Source organism: Diceros bicornis (genome assembly GCF_020826845.1).
Source record: "Diceros bicornis minor isolate mBicDic1 chromosome 3 unlocalized genomic scaffold, mDicBic1.mat.cur SUPER_3_unloc_1, whole genome shotgun sequence".
NCBI classification, from domain to species: Eukaryota; Metazoa; Chordata; class Mammalia; order Perissodactyla; family Rhinocerotidae; genus Diceros; species Diceros bicornis.
The window spans coordinates 2,725,848-2,742,458 of NW_026690897.1; the positions used below are offsets into that span (position 1 = coordinate 2,725,848).

The 16,611-nt window shown below is 42.5% G+C and overlaps 1 long non-coding RNA gene across 1 annotated transcript; it reads right to left on the reverse strand.

Moving 5' to 3' along the window:
* Nucleotides 1-4,647: 4,647 nt before the first annotated feature.
* Nucleotides 4,648-15,224, reverse strand: LOC131402025 (uncharacterized). The gene is made up of 4 exons (XR_009218195.1): nucleotides 15,191-15,224; nucleotides 12,196-12,310; nucleotides 11,527-11,695; nucleotides 4,648-4,824 (listed from the first exon to the last, which is right to left on the reverse strand). It is a non-coding gene; the product is annotated as an uncharacterized LOC131402025 (long non-coding RNA).
* Nucleotides 15,225-16,611: the final 1,387 nt, after the last annotated feature.

The window sequence follows — 16,611 nt, forward strand, 5'->3', positions numbered from 1 at the left end:
CCGGAAAGCCATGATCACACCGGACATGCTGTCAGAAAACAACCTCTGGGAAGAGACCAAAGACATACAACCAACTGAGGAGCATGTGAAGCTGAGGGAAGAACAGTGAGAGTCGTGGTGTTTTTGCCCAGGGCAGGTCCCGTCCCCACCTCCTCAGTGTGACGGCCCTGTGAGCGGCGCAAGCCTGAATGGGGGTGGCTTCACTGTCAGAGGTTGCCCACTTGATGTCGCCATGCGTGGGCAAAGCCCGGCCCCTAAGCATTTCTGGAAACAGTAGCCATCTCAGTGGCAAGCGGACGTGGAAGGTCAACTTTGCAGCCGCCTGAGGTTGGATCTAGAACAGAGCAGCGAATCAGCCAGGAAGGTGAGACGGACAACCACACAATGAGACAGACATAGCGGCCTTGATGGGCTGCACATAACCCCAGGGGGTCTGCAAGGTGGTGTGCTTGTGCAGGCCTGTGCTCAATCAGGTGAGACCAGGAAGATGGGCATTGTGGGGATGCTTAGAGACCTGCCACCAGCCTAGGCCCTGCCCCCAGGGGTTGCTGCCTCCCAGGAAGTCCAAGTTGACTGAGGGGACAATGCCCAGCCCTGTCGAAGGTCCCTGTCCACTCTGGGGCTCCCATGGAGAGAGGCCTTCCCACCTGGAAACTTCTCCCCAGGTCTTCTTCAGAGGCTGAAACGAGGTGCTCTCAGAGCAGAGAAGATGGTGAGCAGTGAGGAGAGGCTCCTGAGGAGTCGGCCCTCCTGGGGAAGGAAGCAAATGAGCTGGGAGGGGGGAGTGGTCCCTGCTTGCTCTGGCCTCAGCCCCCTCAGTGTACATCTCCCTCCTGGAGGGGACAGGAGCCCAGGGAACCCGGGAGAGCACACCCGGGCCGCGATGAGCAACACTCCCAAGGAGGAGGATCTGAGCTCAACGCAGGATCAGCCCAGGTAGGAAGGGAGCCTTTCGCCACCAGGACACTCGAGTCAAGGTCAGCGTGCCCCTGCAGGGATGATCTCCCTGCCTGTTCTATACGGCCCTGTGGACCACTGACTGCTTAGGGACTGGCTTCTGACCAGCAGACCCAGCACAAGTGACAGGACGACCCTTCCCAGATTCCATCACCGAGGCTGTCATTCTCTCTCACTCGCTCTCTTGTGTTCCCTCTTCCCTCTCCCCTTGCTCCCCTCTCTCAGTCTGTCTAACCCCTGGACCTGGGGACATACATGGACGTCCTGAGCTCCCCTATGCAGAGGCCCACGCAGAAGAAAACCAAGGGAGTGCCCTGGCCAACAGACAGAAAGGAGCCAGGCTCTCAGTGAAGCTGATCCTGACCGAGCCCACAGGAGCAAGCTTGACAGCACATCTCACCCTGGTCCAGCCTCAGTGGAGGCCACAGCCCCAACCTGGAAGTCGTCATGAGCAGAGGCTCCAGCTCAGTTGTGCAGGATTCCTGGTCCACAGAGATGGAGAGAGAGTGAATATTTGCAGTTTACAGATGCAGGGTGGGGAGCAGTGTTGTCAGAGAGGAGGAGACAACTCACACCATCTCCCAGTTCCCAGGTCTGGCCTGCCCTTCTCCCTCCTCTCCCCTCCAGGTTCTCTGCAGCCACAGTGCCCACCTCTCTAACCTCCTCTGGCCAAACTCACTTCTGCCTGGGTGTCTCCACACCAGCAGTGCCTTCTCCCTGGCACGCTGATCACAGGTGAGTGCAGCGCTGGGTCCTCATGTCATTCTGGTCACAGCAAATGTCACCTCAGTCAGGCCTTTCAGACCCTCCTACCCAGTGAGACCCCAGCCCTCCCTGCAGGACTCTCTTTATTTTCATTCCAGTTCATGCTCTTCTCTTTCACGTGTCTCTGATTTTGTGCTTTTGTCCATCTGCCTCCAGACTGAGCTCCTGGTGGGCAGGGACCACTGGGTAGATTTCAGCACCACCCTTGGGCCCACCAGGGCTCCCGGCCCAGGGTCATGGCTTGGCACATAGCTGCCGAATGAACAAATAGGGGCATCTTGGATCCCTCCTTCCTGCTTTTGCTCCACTCAGTCGGTGAAGAGGAACACTAGTAATAGGAAGTGCAAGTGAGTCCTGAGGCAGGCGGAGGGTCAGCATGACGTCTGCATGAATCCTCCTTTCTCCAAATTGCTCCAGCAAAGCTCAGTGGGGACCACTGACACAGGAGGTTGCCACCTGATGGCCAGCATAGGAACTGCAGCCTCAGGCAGGGACAGCACAGCACCAGGCAGGCATGTATTTCTTGTGGAGAAATGCCTATCCAAATGCATTGCCCATTTTTCATTGTGCTATTTGTATTTTATTGTTGAGAGGGGAGAATGTATTATATATTCTCAATAGTAGACCTTTATCAGATATGTAAAGATCTGTAAACATATTCTCCCCTTCTGTGAGTTGTCTTTTCGCTTTCTTGATCGTGTCTTTCAACGCACTCAAGTTTTACTTTTCATGAAGTTTAATTGATCTGTTTTCCCTTTGGTTGCTTATGTGTTGGGTGCCACAATTACAAAAACATTGCCTAATCCAGGGCCATGTTTTCTTCCAAGAGTTTTATAGTTTTAGGTCTTACATTTACATCTTTGATGGTAAGAAGATGTAACATTTTTGTATATGGTGTGAGGTAGGGGTTCACCTTTATTCTTTCACATGTGGATATCCAACTGTCCCAGCACTACTTGTTGAAAAGATTATTCCTTCCTCATTGTCTTGGCATCTCAAATAATTCTAGAATCTGTGGTCGTTGCAGGTGGTGTGACTTACAGTTCCTAAGAATTTTTCTTTACATGAAGGTTGCTTTTCTCTGGCCTTGTGGACTTTCACCCACTGCATATGTAGACTGATCATTAGCGAAATAATCATATCAGGTATTTGGACTAGTTTTTTCTTTGCTTGCGGTGGGTATGTAAGTCCACACCCTGTTACTCCCTGATGGCTGGGTGGACCACATTGCACCATTGTTCTGGCCTGGATTATCGCCGTATCATTCTAACTGGTTTCTCTGTCTCTATATTTGACCCGCAATCTATCCTCAATGCACCAATTGGAGTGACCCTTTAAAACCAGATGTCACACCCTGACATTGTGAAATCTCTCAAGGGGCTCTCCATTTCTCTCAGGGGGAAAGTTCAAGTCCTTATGATGGACCTCAAGCCCAATACAGTTGGTCCCACACTCTCTCTGACATCATCTTTGGCCAGTCATCCCCTGTACCATTTGCTCCAGTCCCTCTGCCCTCCATTATGCTCCTGGTACATGTCAGGCACTATCCCACCTGTAGACTTGTACTCTATGTTCCTTCCACTTGGAATCCTCTTCCACATGATGATTTCATGCCTCATCTTCTTCACTATCTTTAATTCTGTGTTCAAATGTCATCTTGGTGAGGCTGTATTGACCATGTCATTTAAAATATAAACTATCCTCTTGTCCTGACACTCCCTATACAACTTGTTCCCCTTTCATTTTTCCCCTTAGCACTAACACCCTATATAATCATATATAATGATAAGAATCAGTGTTCAATCAGGACATGGAAACCAACCAATAGATTGAGCAGGGACAGTTTATATAATGAACAATTAACCATAAACCTTTAAAGGGAACTATAGAGAATAGCCCAGAATTACAGTAGAGTAGTTAAGAAAGAAACAAATTTGAGAGAGGACCCCCTCGCCAAGGCTGCCTTCAGGCCTTGTTGGAGAAGGAATGATTGCAGCACAGGGATGGTGGAGAAGATTGTCATGTTTCCCAAGGCCAGTACCAGTCCCTGGTCAGGGCAGAGCTCAGCAGGTAGGGAACAGCAGGCTGAGACTGGCAAACAGGAAAGCCCTGCCCCCTCCCAGGGGCAGGTAGGCTGAGGCTGTGATGCCTACTGGATTCACTGGGATTCCACTTGCAGCGGTGCCACTCATTCTCCTTATTAAGCCATCAAGGGGATCCACTGAATCCACTGTGGATCACCCACTGTGGGTGAGTCCATGTAGACACCCCTGAATTGTGCCACTGCTGGTTGTACTACAGGAGAAAGAAAAAGAAAAGAATGGAAGCACCCTGGAATTAGGATGGAAGGCCCTTTGTCCTAAACCTTCTCTGACAAAAGCTTAACCCCTGCCAGGTGCAAAAGAGAAATGTCTACTGGGTGCAGCTCCATTATTGCAGAACAGACAATAGAGGCCAACACTCTGATGTTGTTACACAGGGGCAATCCATTGATAACTGGCACCATAATTCCCTTATTATTTTATGTATTCCATGCTTTTACTTCCAACTTGCCTCTATTGCTTTATTTGAAGTAAGATTTTGAAGACAGCATATGCTTGTATCAAGGTTTCTAAAAAAAGGTATTTTGACCCCCCAAAATGCCATTATTAGATCAAAACAACAGAAGAATTAAAAGTACAAAGTAGCTGTACTATCAGTATATGCCTTAAGTAAATAGTTTACTGTCAAATTCCTCTTATATAAGAAAGCACCATGCAGTTTCATTTTAATGATGTTAGCCTCAATAATCTAGTATAATAATAAACTCCTTTGTAATGAGTAACTATATAAAATGAAGTTACAATAATTTACAATTTACGTCTGTGACATGACCCAACTACTCTCTACAAGCACCACTGAAATCTTGATTGATGCTTGGCTACCTTGTTCTACTAGAACTAATGGGAATATTTCACTGCCAACAAATTCTGTTTACCTACTGTGTAGTTTATAAGGGTTGAATTCTTCTCTACTTGAAAATCACCATTTTCATCTCTCCATATGGATACCTGTTTATTGGCAGATAGCTTTGCAGCCAGTATAGTTTTTTTTCAGGAGAGTCTTATATAAGAAGTCATAAAATATGAGTATAAATAACTTACACTTAGGCAATTTTTATTTTTCTTTTTTTTTCCCTGCTTGGAAAGATTTGCCCTGAGCTAACATCTGTTGCCAATCTGCCTCTCTTCTTTCTCCCTTCCCAAAGCCCCACTACATAGTTCTATATTCTACGTGTAAATCCTTCTAGTTCTTCTACATGAGCCACTGCCACAGCATAGTCAATGAGAGACGAGTGGTGTGGTTCGCGCCTGGGAACTGAACCTGGGACTCCGAAGCGGAGCGTGCCAAACTTTAACCGCTAGGCCATCAGGGGTTGCTCCAGGAAATTTTTCTAGAAAAATATTGGAATGAAGATGTATGATTTATTTCTAAAAATTTCATAACATACTTTAAAACATGAAATGCTCAACATGTTTAAAAGCACTTTACCACTCAGTTTACCTTAACAAAGATATAGCAAACATTTTGAGAAATATGCTTTCAACAGGAAAGTCCAATTGTAGCTTTATGCTTTTGTAGACCACTCCCAATAACGTGGCTTAAAAAATATAACTGTAAGATTCTCTCAAGAAAATGTATTTCATTTCTATAAAAATCTTTCTTTACAGTGTCTCAATGTTTGTTTTCTACTAAGCTTCTCAATGTTCTTTAGGCTTAACAATATAGTAGAATCAAGCTCCTATAATCTAGCTTTTAATCCCACAATCCGGAAAGCTCTAGCTCAAGGTCATCAACGACCTCTTAAATCACCGAATAATATTATTCCCATTTTATAAGTGCGAATACTAGGTTTGAAAGAAGTCAAGTTCATGCCCAATATTGTTTAGCTAGTAAGAGGCAGAGCCTAGATATGACTGACTCCTGCTGTCTGATTCTAAAATCCATAAGCATAACCTCTAGGTATACAGCCAAACATGACACTCTGTATTCTTGCAACAGAATAAATGCATTTGCTTTTTCTTTAATATCTGTAACACGGTTCTTAACTATTCCATACATTGGTTTCTCCCTTTCTGTAAATGAGAGTGTTCTTCAAAGTACCTTCCTTCTTCTCTGCTCTTCTCTATACATTCCCTCCACTCCCAGTTCTTGAATTCATTTAACAAGCATTTATTTTATTGAGTCCATACAATTCCAGACCCCATGGAAAAACAATGAAAAAAAACCAGTCCCTGGCCTTGAAGGATTTACAGACTACTAGGGGAGAAAGCCCTATAAGCAAGTCCAATACTATTTTCAAAAAAAAAAACAAGTTTGGGTCTGCACAAACACAGAAGGCTATCTATGCCACACAGCATGGGTTTTCAAGCCTTTTCTGAGGAGGACTACAGTTTTTTAAGAAATAGCGTTTAAAATTTCCAAAAGAGCACGCAAGACCTAGAACTTCCCTGATCCACTGTCCCCTTCCCACTACAAGCCATGTTTTTTCTAAGACTCTTAAGAACATCGTTTGAAAACCACTACATTCTAACATCTTAATAGTTTTGCCTTTCATGCCTAGGTCTTTAATCTACCTGGAATGGATTTTTGTGTACGGAGTAAAGTAGGGTTCCAATTTGAATTTTTTCCATACTGATATCTAATAGTCCCAGGACCACTTAAAGAAACGCCCCTCCTTTGCCCTCTGCTCTGTAAGAGCACTTCTATTAAAAGAAATCAAGTTTCTGGATACACGTGGAACTGGATTTGGGTTCTCTACTGTTTTCCACTGGTCTAACACTGTGCTAATACCAAAGTGCTTTAGTTACTATAGCTTTATATATAATAAATCAGGATATCTCATAGATCAAGTCTTCTCACCTTGACCTGCTGCTTAAAAAATATCTTGGCTATTCTTAGTCCTTTGTATTTCCATATGTATTTTAGAAATCACACGTAATTTTGAGCTCTGTAATTTCCTGGTAAACTGGTAAAATACCCACAAAACAAATCTAGATCAGTGTTTCTCGACTGGGGCAATTTTAACACCCCCACCTCCCACCCCAGGGACATTCAGCAACGTCTGGAAACATTTTTGGTTGTCACAAAGTGGGGGGTAGGTACTACTGGCCTCTAGTGGGTTGAGGCCTGGGAGATGCTGCTAAGCATCCCACAGTGCACAGGACAGCTGCCACAACAAAGAATTATCCCATTCAAATTTTAATAGTGCCACTTTTGAGAAACCCTGTCCCAAATAAATCAAGGGGCAAATTTGCATGGGCCCATTAAAGGCCAGGGAACGTCTACCAAAAACAATAATTTAGTTTTAGAAAAACTGAACTGCCATGTGCCAAATGAGATTTACCCCAATTCATTAAAAAAAAAAAATCATATTATTTGCATAGACCAAAAGGCTATCTTCCTCTTCTCTATAGCAGGGACATTTACAGGAAGCTTATTGGAGGGGTTAAGTCTTTAAAATACAAAGTTATAAAGAAACAAGACGTATCCAGAAGATATTTAAAAAAAAAAAAGAAACTCATAGAAATCAGTAAGAAACAACCCAATAGAAATATGGGCAATCTAAATAGGCAATTCACTAAAAGGAATATTCAAATGACCAATAAACATATAAAAAGATGCTCAACCTCATTAGTCACCAGAGAAATACCAATTCAAACTCATGAGAACACCATCCATGCACCAGAATGGCTAAAATTTTAGAAGACTGGACATATCAAGTGTTAACAAGAATGCTGAACAACGTAATTCCCATATACTACTGGATGTAGGGAAGGGGTTGCATAAACTGGTTCAACCACTTTGGAAAATGTTGGCAGTCTCTACTATAGCTGAACATATCCATACACTATGACCAGCAATGCCATTCCTAGGTATATATCCAACAGAAAATACTTACCTATTTGCAAAAGAATGAACAAGAATGTTCATAAAAGCATTAAAAGCCTAATGTAGAAACCATCCAAATGTCTAATAACTGCAGAACGGATTAATAAACTGTGATATGTTCATAGAAGTAAATAATATACCACAACAAGAACTGCTACTATATGCAACAACACAAATGAATCCCCAAAATACAATGGTAAGCAAAAGTACGCAGACTCAAGAGTACAGATATCACTCCATTTCTATAAAGAGGCAAAACTCATCAATGGTGACAGAAGGGAGGATAGCCAATACCTGTGGAGAGAAAGGATAGTGACTAGAAAAGAGCATAAGAAGGGGCTGTAGGGTGTTGGTAATGTCCTATTTTTATCTAGGTGGTAGATACACGAGTGTGTTTACTTTGTGAAAATTCATCAAGCTATACACTTAGGATTTGTATGCTTTTCTGTATTTAGCTTATATCTTACTAAAGAATTTGCTTAAAAATAGAAAGAATCCAACCCTGATTTATCGCATCTGATGCTTCAAGAGACTATTCTAAACAGCCCAAACTCACAATGATGCTAAAATGCAAGTTGCGTATATACTGACAACGGATTTTTTACCAAGGAACAAAGGCAATGCAGTGGATAAAGGATAGCCTTTTCAATAAATGGTGCTGAACAATGAGATATCCATAGGCAAAATAAATGAACTTGGATCCATACCTCACACCATATACCAAAAATAACTCGAAATGGATTTTAGACCTAACAGTAAAACCTAAAACTATATTTGATAGAAAAACACTTGTATTCAAAATATATAAAGAACTCTCAAAACTTAACAATAAGAAAAAAAAAACAGGCAAAAGTTTCAGAAAGATATTTTATCAGAGAAGATATACAGATGGCTCATAAGCACATGAAAAGACGCTCAACATCATAAGTCATCAGGGAAATGCAAATTAAAACCACAATGAGATACCACACTACATGCCTATTAGAATGGCAGACAAGACTGACCATACCAAGTGTAAGGAAAGATGTAGAGAAATGGGAACTCTCGGACACTGCTGGTGGGAATGTAAAATGGTATAATGTATAAACACTTTGGGTAACAGTTTGGAAGTTTCTTAAAGAGTTAAACATAAGTGATCCACTCATTCTACTCTTATGTATTTGCCCATAAAAAGGAAAGCACATGTCCATAACAAAGACTGACATACAAATGTTCATAGCAGCTTTATTTGTAATAGCCCAAAACTAGAAACAACTCACATATACATCAACATGTGACTGGATAAACAATTTGTAGTATATCCATAGAACAGAACCTTACTCAGCAACACAAAGGAACAAACTGTTGACACACACAACATGGATGAATTTCAAAATAATTATGTTAAGTGACAGAAGCTAGACAAAATTGGTGTACAAATTGTCTGATTCCATTTATACAAACTCTAGAAAATGCAAACTAATCTATAGTGATAGAAAGCAAATCAGTGGTTGTTTGGGGAGAGAAAGTCACAGAGGGGTGGGAAGGAGGGATAACAAAGCTGCATGAGAAAACTTTTGAAGGTAGTGGATATGTTCACTATCTTGACGCTGTGAGTTTCATGGAGGTACACCCTATGGTGGAGGCCATAACTCATCAAAGCGTACCATTTATTTTATTTTATATATTTTCATTTATATATTTTTATTTGGAAATGTTTATATCAGTACAGTGAAACTAAATTTTAGAGACACGGGATGTCATTACTTTGGATATCATTAGTTTATTATAAAAGAGAGACATGGAAATTATTTACATGATGAAAGATTTCAGTACTTCAGTGGAATGGGCAGCTTCACGAGATGCCATTTCAATAGTGATTCATTTCACTCTACATACTTTCCAAGAATGTCACCATCTCTAAATAAGAAATAATCCTTGTCGTCTAGAGCTACTTTGGTGCCTCCCTACTCTAGGAGAAGAACTTTATCTCCCACTTTCACACTAACTGGTTGAATCTCTCCACTCTTTCCTTTAGAGCCTGATCCAACAGCTACTGCTGTTGCTTGCAATGCTTTTCCTTGAGATTTTTCTGGAAGCATAATGCCTCCTTTGGTTACAGTTTCGGCTGCACTCCTTTCAACCAAAACTCGGTCAAAGAGGAGAAGAGACTCTCTAAATGCCTGTGCTGCCATGACTCCGGCCGCCGCAGCCCACGCTCCGCTCTAGCGCTGCCGTTGCAAGCAGAGACCCGAAGTCCCACCCTCGAGACACGTGAACTTGGGACAAGGCACCCTGCGCGCAGGGGCGCTCGCCCCCGGCCCCCGCCCCTCCCCGCGCGAGGGGGCGGCGAGGCAGCGCGCGCCGCGATTCGCCAGGAGGGCCCTGCGCAGGCCCCAAAGCGTACCATTTAAATAAATGCAGTTTGTTTTGTCAAGTATGTTTCAATAAAGCTTTTCTAAAAAAAATACAGGTTGTATATAAATATTATAAACCAGAGTTTCTATAATTAGCTCAAAATCAACTCCATTCATTCACACAACAAATAGTTATCTAGCACCTACTATACGCCAAGCACTCTGCTAGGTTCCAGGGTTACAATGGTAAGCAAACTGACATGGCTCCTGACCTCATGGAGAACACAGTCTGCTAGGGGAAGCAGAGATCAATAAAAGATGCACACAGACACATGGATAATAAAAACTTCACAGACAAGTGCTGTGAAGGAGACAAACACAGTGAGATGACACAAAATAACAGGGAAACCAAATCTGATCTAACGGAAAGTTCAGCATGGCTCCCTCAAGGAAGTGAAATTTAAGCGATACCTAATGGAAGAGGAGGATCACAAGTTGAAGATGTAACTTTCCTCAGAAGAGACACTAACACAAGCAAAGGCTCTGAGGCAGAAGAAAGCATGACCCTTTGAAGGAATGGAAAGAAAGTCAAAAGGGCTAAGGGTCAAAACAGTGTAGACAACACTATTGGTCACCTCTCCAGTAACTATTCCATCTCCTCTTCCTCACTCCTAACAGAATCACACTTGGGTTCCAGCAGCCACCCTCCTCCACACATAGTCATGTGCTTTAGAGGAAGATGACTCCATTCTTGATTTTAGGAAGTGGATACGTTGAGACTTAAGTCAGTCATGGCCACCTCTTTTCTCCCTGCCAGTGATTAGTTAAAGAACGGCATGAGTGAAAGCAGGAAAAGAAGTTATTGCATGCTCTAAACAAGAGATGGTAGTTTGGACCAGGGAGTTGTCAATGGAGATAGAGATTTGCACGGAGAAATAAGGTAGAGCAACGTGTACAGGATGTCTCCTAGGTTTCTGGCTTAGGCAAATAACGACCAATCTTTTCCATATAGTCAAAGCCAGAGAAATATTTTTTAAAAATTAAGAGTCTTATGTTATTCTTAATATATTTCACTTAAATAAATCTAATTAGAACTATTCAAGGATCATACCTAAAACATATCTCATCCTCATGCAGGATACTGGCTTCAGAAGTTCATGCAAATTTATCAAGAATGAATGATGCTAACTAGATTTTGTCTTACAATACAAATCAATGTTTTCTAAAATTCTAACTTATAATTAACAATCCTGCCTACAAATAACATCAATTTCTGAATATCATTTATTTTGCCTTGCCTGCTTCAAAAAATGATTTAAGCTAACAAAACGTCCAAATCAATTAAAAGCCAAGCCAAGAATAAAGTAGTCCAAGGATTTCTGACCACTCTTGTGTTATCTAAAAATAATTCCAGAGAAATTAGATGGAGGTACCTAATCAATTATGCTCATCAAATTTATCAAATTAGGTCTCATAACAACAGTAATGAAGGTTCCTATTACACATACCAACAGACCCAGGCAAAAATATAACCTACCTTGACAAGTTGATGAAGTGCCATTTCTTTCAGAAGGTGGTGTACTTGGACTGTTGAAATGACGTGAAGCTCCTCGGTCCTCGCCATCGTTTGTAACACTCTTTGAGTGGCACGTACAACGACGTGACAACGGCACTTCAGCTTTTTCGCTTAAGCTTTCATCCGCTGGCTTCCCTCAAAGTGAAAGAACCTCTATTCATAATATTTCTAATTAAACAAACATTAATCATCCTCTGCAGCTAGAGTGAGCAACCACTCGAATTTGCCCAGGATTGGGAGATTCCCCAGGCTGTAAGATTTTCAGGGCTAAACCTGGGAAAGTACCTGGCAAATCTGGACAAGTTGGTCATCCTATCTGTAGCATCAAATTAGGACAGGAGAGAAACACTTATGCTGTCAGAGACATTTATAGAGAAATTATCATCAATTTACATAACTTACAAAAAGATAATAGTCAAAGACTAATAATGTAATAAAGGCACAACCACTTGAGTATTCCTTTATATTGAGATTCATTAAAATATCAAGTAGGGAGGATTAAAAGAAAGACCAAAAGTATATTCTTAGTTACTGCTATTTCCTTAAATGAATCATTCTGGATAAAAAGTACTTTATTATATTTTTTTCAAGTCCCAATAATCAAGCTGAATATATCAACCAAATACTCACCACGAAGAAGAGACTGTTGCCACGCTAAAGCAGCACAAAGTAAGACTAAGCTTTTCCCACTTCCTGTAGGGCTCTCCAACAAACAATGCTGCTTACTTTTTAATCCTCGGACAATCTATTGACACAAAAACAATAAAAAAAAAATCAGTAAACAATTTACTTCATTAGGGTCTGTCTGCATCACAAGTACAAACACAACAAGCAGTAAAGTTGTACTTGAGGGAACATAGCAATAGCAGAAGGGAGAATGAGTATTTTGTTCAATCTAGACCTTATTCCTTTATCTTTCTCCCTAAAATTATGTTGGACTTAAAAGCATATAGGCATAAAAGAAATGAACAAAGCAATTTGTGCCTTAAGGATGCAAGCACCATCATTTCTGTAAAACTAGAGTACACTAATACCTTTGAAGACAACTTAATGGAGGATACTGCTAGAGAGAGTGTAAATCACTACAACCACTTTGGACAGAAATTAACAATTTCTAGCAAAGTTGAAGATACCCAACACCAGGAAGTCCAGTCCTATGTATATATCCAAAACCTTTCCCACAGGAACATAAGGAAACATGCATAAGAAAGTTCATAGCAGCATTGTTTAGAATTGCAAAAGAATGTAAACAACTTAAATGTCTGTCAGAAGGAAACTGGATAAAAAAATTCTGGTACATTCATACAATGGAATACTATATAGCAATTAAAATAGATTAACAATCAATAAGGCTACTTCTTAAAAATAATGCTAAGCAACTAAAAAAACTTCTGAACAAATATAGGTACAGTATCATATCATTGTACAAAGTTTAAAAACAGGTAGAGTAATGCTCTATATTGTTTACAGATACATACATATGTGACAAAAGTATAACAACATGTCTAGGAAAGAAAAAGAATAAATTCAGCATACTAGTGACGTTACTTGCAAACAAGGTATAAAGTAAATATGGCAAAATATTAAGATGGAACAACTCTGGAAAGTTGGCTTACTCATTTGTCTATTAATTTTCTATATGATTGAAACATCACAAAAAATATGGTGAGAAATATAGTATTCTGTGTAAAAGACAGTAAATACTTTGTAGAAAGTAGTAATTCCGTAAAGTAAATAGAAGTTCCAAATGAGCTGAGAATAGTTTTCAGAATATTCTCCTTTGCCTCCTAACCATATACAGTTTATAGCGATCAGGATTATTTTTCGAAAGCTTACATGTTCTTCCATGAACCCAGCAAATATTTTCAATCCATTTACTATCTGAGAAAATGAATGTAGTCACAGATTCAGTACATGTTATGAATTATCAGCATCTTTATCTTAATAAAGACTTAACTGCTGAAAAATACTTGCAGAATTCATTATAGCAAGCTATGATGGACAAACTTGACAAGGAAAGTTCATCTTCACCCCACCAACTGCACATTCAGACCATATTGAAGAGTCCTGCTTTCCTGTTTACTTAGATTCCTAACTGCAGCAGAAACGAAAATCAAGACTGAAACAATGCCATTCAAAGAAAACCAGATACCCAACTAGACTAGGACAGAAGTCTAGAAAGAAAAAGGGGATTCCTAAATGTATAAACAAAACAAATGCAAGTAAAAGAATTTCCTAGTCTTAACCATCACAGTGGTTGAGAACATGTCTCGGAATCTGACAAATCCGGATTTGTATCCCTACTGTGCCAAAACTGTGGACCAGGAGGTAGAAGTACGAGTTCTAGATCAGGTTCCCACAACTCAACTGTGTTTCCTTGATCATGTCTTCACTTCTCTAGACTAAGATCCTTATCTGTAATAATCCCTAATTGAAAAACTGTTGTAAGGGAGAAAATGCCTTGGCACACAGTAGGTGCTTGATATTTCTGATTTAAAGGTCAGAAGGGTATAATGAAAAGAAGATGAGCTTTGGAGTAAAGCAAGCCTAAGTGTGAGTCCCACTGTGTGAATCACTGAACCTCAGTCAGTTTCTTCATCTGTGCAATGGAGATAAGATGATCTACCTGATAGAGTTTTGACGAAAATTAGCCAGGCATTGAGATAAGAATTAAGTAAGGTAATGGATAGAACGTGCCTAAACTCCAGTACTTGACACAGAGGAGGTGATCTACTTTAATCCCCACCTCTTCTAAACCACCTATGCTTAATCTAGGATCCAGAGACGGAAGTCAGAGACTGTGCTCTCTTGCTATTGCGTGCAGAAGTCTTGGTACATGACTGCGTTTCTCTGAAGAGAATGTCCGTGGATTTCTCATTCCCAGAACTATATGCTAATAAAATAACTGAAAATAGAGGGGAGACTGATATGCACTGTTAGCAACTGAGGACTTCCTTGCAATAGTGAAAAAAAACGGCAAATTCGACCTGGGGATGGAGGGATGGCTAAAAGAGCAACTCAACAGCTTATGAAGCCAATTATACCCTGACCCCTAGCCTGTGTGTTCCAAAACAAGCTAAGAACCACTATTCTGAGGTATTTCCCAATTCTAATATTCTGTGATTCTATCTGTGCAGCTCTTGAGAAGAGATTTGGTGGAGTCTAACCCCTTCACCCCAGCCAATAACGCAACGCTGGCTGGTTCCTCAGATACAGCCTAGAAATCCACCCCGCCCGCAGTCGCCGCAATCCCCCAGGGGATAAAGGACGAGCCCCGATCCGCCTCCCGCCGTCGCCCCCGCCGCCACGAGTCAGCGGGGACCGAGGGGGCCCGGGCCCTCTCCCGGGGGGTCGGGACAGGCTCCCTCCGGCCTCCGCGTGCTCAGACCCCCGAGGCCCGGGGACGCGGGCACCCCGACGGCCCGCACGGCGGCCAGGCGAGAGCAGAAGGCTCCCTTCGGGCAGGCTGCGCGCCGCCTCACGAGAGACAGGCTGGCCTGTTCTGACGAAAACCGAGGCAGCGCTGCCTGGGCTCCGGGTCCCGGGAGAAAAGGAAATGGTATCCGCGAGCACACACGGCGGAGCCCGGCAGAGAGGAGAGGCCCCAAACCTCTCGCCTCCTCACCGGGCTGCCACTCCCGGGCCAAGCGCGGACTCCGGCGCCTCGCCCGCTCCCTCCTCCGCTCTCTCCAGGCCGCGCGCCTGCGCTCTCCCGGACGAATTCCCGCCTCCCGCCCCCTCGACTCCCAGCACCGAATCACCCGCCAGAGCAGAAACCAAGCAACCAATCCCGGCGCGAGGTGAGGGGGCGCGAACCCTGGCCCCCGAGGGAAGCCTCCACAATAAAAACCCACGCAAAGGATTTGGCGGCCCGGAGGTGAACGCCTGAAGAGCGAAGGACGCTCGCAGACCGCAGGGTTTAAAGGAAAAGTCTTCTCCGTTTTGAGATTTTGAAACCGGCGACTTAACCGGTGCATCCGTTTCCTTGGAAACTCGCAGTCTCATTCTTCAGGTCTGTAGACCAAGCAAAAGGAAACCCTTTGAAGCCTCGCCGGGTTCTTCCCAGAGCGCCCGTCAGTGCCGCTCAGCTCACGCTTCCGACCTTCACGGCGGCCTGGGTGTGGCACAGACGGAGGCGGGAACTGCCAGACGCCCGAGCCCGGCCAGGCGACAAGGCTGGTTGACGACTGGCCCCAGAACCTCAGGATGTTCCAGGCTTCCCAGGGTACCGAGTTCAACCAGAGCAACGCTCTAGAGCGCTCCCGCCCCGGCGGCTTCTGCTCCATCAAGGCTCATCCGCCTCTGTCCCTCCTAACACCCGGTTGTTATTCTTTGCCACGAAGTACACTTCAGCTTCCTCGAAGGTAGGGAGTTAATCATGATCTCTCCAAATTGTGATTTTGTCAATTTCTGAGTAACTTAAGCTTGGCTCCAGTCCCGGTGTCTCAAAAAAGCAAAACCTGAGACAGTTTCTCAAGTTTGAGCAACTAGTTTGGGGAGAGGTTTGCTGCAGGGGGAGCAGCGGGAGGAGAGTGGATTTGTTTGCCTCCCTTTCAGTTTTACTGCATCTTCCCAAATTGCAGAATGTACAGTGCTAAAGATAAATTCTACCTTTTAATTTAGTAATCTCAGGCTCAAAAATTTATCCTAAAAGAGTAATCCAAAAGAAAGAAAAAGTAAAAATACCTCAGTTGATAACAGTGCCTACTGTAATCCTGAAAAAAGTCATCAACCTCCCGGTCTAGTAATAGCACCCTATACGGTTATCATATATCAGTTTGATCATTATGAAGCCAGTAAAATAATTATCAAAACTAAACAACTTGCAAAAAAAATTTCCTATGAAGTTAAATGAAAGAAAGCAGACTCCCTACTGGGTATTATGAATTCCATTATGTGAAAATATATATGCATAAGCAAAGATAGAGGGAAAGTATAAAAAATGTAACTTGCTGTTAAAACAGTGGAATGAAGGATAATTTATCAATACTTAAAAAAATCTTCAAATTTTTATTCTGCTTTTACAATTTTTTAAAATATCAAATC